The sequence below is a fragment of the Macrobrachium nipponense genome, chromosome 45 (genome assembly GCF_015104395.2).
Source record: "Macrobrachium nipponense isolate FS-2020 chromosome 45, ASM1510439v2, whole genome shotgun sequence".
Taxonomy (NCBI): Eukaryota; Metazoa; Arthropoda; class Malacostraca; order Decapoda; family Palaemonidae; genus Macrobrachium; species Macrobrachium nipponense.
In genome coordinates, this window is record NC_061105.1 from 12,481,533 (window position 1) to 12,484,639 (window position 3,107).

The following is a 3,107-nucleotide window of genomic DNA, read 5'->3' on the forward strand; positions in this document are numbered from 1 at the left end:
GCTATAAATTACACGTGACATATTCCAGATTTATATGGTTATGTTCATTTATATGGTTGAAAATAGCCGAGTTCTGTTGTCCATACCTAACTGACCGTTTGTGTTGTATTAATCTCTGGGGAAGTGATTTACCTGTGTAAATCCGATGTAAGATTGGTCACAGTCCTGGCATGGGATCTCATATACCCCAGAGTCTTTGGGAGATGTCTTTTGTTGGACGTTAATCAGGGATTTGGCTAAGGTATTTGGGTAGGTAAATGCAAAAGGGTTGGATTTCCCAAGGGTGTGATTTACTCTCTTAATCGTCTCCAGGTGGGAAGTTTTATTTTATTGTTGGGTGTGTCTCTGGTCTTTGTCTTTAGGGGTCGGTAGAAAATTACGTTTTTGCTTTTTGAATTGCTTTCTCAATTTATATGGTCAGGATACTTTAAAAGATGAAAGTTGCTTGCGAATTATTGTTCAAATTCTTGTTTTTTCCAGGAAATCTGGGGAACAAATTCGTAAGGCTCTTAAGAATAGGTTGCTAGCTACACCTATCTTGATAGTATTGTCATGATAGCTAAAGTAGTGAATATATGAAAGTGAGAACGTTGGTTTTCTGTATATGGTAAATTTTGTATTCTGTCGTGTCTCTGATTATTAAAACATCAAGAAAAGGAATTTGTTATCTATTTTCCCATTCAACTTTTAAATTTGATGCTGGGCACTAATGCGTTTAATTTTGAGAGGAATTCATTAAAATTAACACCCCACTTATTATCCCAAAAGTTTTAGTATGTCATCCACGTACCTCATCCACAGCATGTTTTTGGGTTTTATTGCATTAATTACTGTAGTTTCAAAGTATTCCATGTACAGATTGGCTAAAATAGGACTTAAAGGACTACCCATACTACACACCCGACTTTTTGCTTGTAGAATGATTCCCGAATGAAAATACGTTATTAGATGCACATAATTCAACTAACTTTATTATTTTGTCAAGTGCCAAAGGGAAATGATCTGAATAGGGGGATAATTTTTCCCCTTAAAAACTGAAGAAAACGTCCTGTACTGGTACTTTTGTGAATAGGGAGTCTACGTCAAGGCTTAAAAGTTTTATGTTGTGAAGTGGTATATGTGCTTCTCTGAATTTGTGACAAAAGTCTTCCGAATGTTTGATGTGACTGGGAGAAAAAGTGCCTAAAAAAGGAGAAAGGAGGCCAGCTAACCATTTAGAAATTTTGTAATTGAAAAGCTCCGGCGCATGAAACGATGTGGGTCTGAATGGAAGATTGTCTTGTTGTGAGTTTTGGGAAGACCATAAAAGTAGGGTAATTTTAGGATTAATTACTTTTAAATTTTTTTCTCTAATAGTTTCGAATACTCCGTTTTTGTCTTGGCCAATTAATCAACTTTTACTTTTCCGAAAAAATTTTGTTGGGAACGTTCTGGAGGGATTTTTCGTCAGTTTTTCGTAAGTATTTGTGTCGCTAAGGAGCTGGTTGGATTTTGTCGAGGTAGAAGTCTTTGTCCATTATTACAATTTTGGCCGTCTTTGTCGGATCTACTTATTATAACAACTAACTTTTTTAGCGAGTGGATGGCTATCATGAATCTGCGGGGGGAACAGGATATTTCTTATGAAAGTCAGTTAAAGCATTTAGTAAAAACACTCCTTTTAAACATAATCTCTTCACGGCTGTAGTTTTTGTCAGATATGAATTTATCAAAAGCCACTATGAAGTCTAGGTTGTTTTTGTCGGTCTGGCATAAGGGCAAAGGATAAGCCTAAATTTAAAACAAAATAAATGTTTGATTTACAGTAAGGGGGTGTTGGAAATGTTTAAACTTGTCTTGTTGTTCAAGATTATTCCATGCGCTATTATCTATTAAGTTAATTTAACTTGCGTAAAAGTCTGTTGGAATGAGTCACGCTATTATAGGCAGCAATGTCGGAACAGAATGAAATCAGATACATGTATATGTAGTCCGTAGTGAGGAGGCGAAGATTAGATGAGTTCCATATATCACTCTGCGTAGCACGAAGATGTCGTTTTCTCGTACTGGTGATTCTTTCTTCCAGGAAAAATCTTGTGTGATAGAGGGAAGGGGTTTGATTGCAGAGTCCATCTCCCGAATCCGTACATTTTGGAAGTACTTGTTCTTGAGGCATTCTTCCAAAAAAGTGTTTTTGGTTTTTCAGCCGGTGTAGTCTGTTCAGTTCTTTCTCAAACTTGCGGAAAACTGGCTTGACTTCTGGAAGCGAGTGAAGAATCGTGGAAAGGCGGTTGAATTCCATAATGGGCTGACAATGACTGGTAAAAATGTTCTGTAACAACAGAATTCCATCTAATAAAAAGGAGCCCATAAAAAACACCAAAATGTAGAGAGAAAAGTACTATATTTCAGAGACTGCTGTCTCTCTCTTCAGGTATATGAATGAGAAAAGTTTACAGAAAAAGGTGGTATTTATACCAAGAGATTCGTCCACAAGTAAGCCAATTTAGGTCACCCCCGCTGATAATCTTCCTTTAATCTTCTTAAGCGTTGGTTGAATGAACCTGACTGCGTCGACGATATCTGATATCCAATTCCCTTTTGAGATGTTCATTACCTGCTTCTCTTTTATTAAGGCCGATTCCCATCATTTGACTCTTGTACCGGCAGTTGCTGCTATAAATTACACGTGACATATTCCAGTTTATTCTATGGTTATGTTCATTTATATGGTTGGAAAATAGCCGAGTTCTGTTGTCCATACCTAACTGACCGTTTGTGTTGTATTAATCTCTGGGGAAGTGATTTACCTGTAAATCCGATGTAAGATTGGTCACAGTCCTGGCATGGGATCTCATATACCCCAGAGTCTTTGGGAGATGTCCTTTTGTTGGACGTTAATCAGGGATTTTGGCTAAGGTATTTGGGTAGGTTAAATGCAAAAGGGTTGGATTTCACAAGGGTGTGTTACTCTCTTAATCGTCTCCAGGTGGGGAATTTTTATTTTATTGTTGGTGGGTGTCTCTGGTCTTGTCTTTAGGGGGTCGGTAGAAAATTACGTTTGCTTTTTGAATTGCTTTCTCATTATATGGTCAGGATACTTTAAAGATGAAAGTTGCTTGCGAATT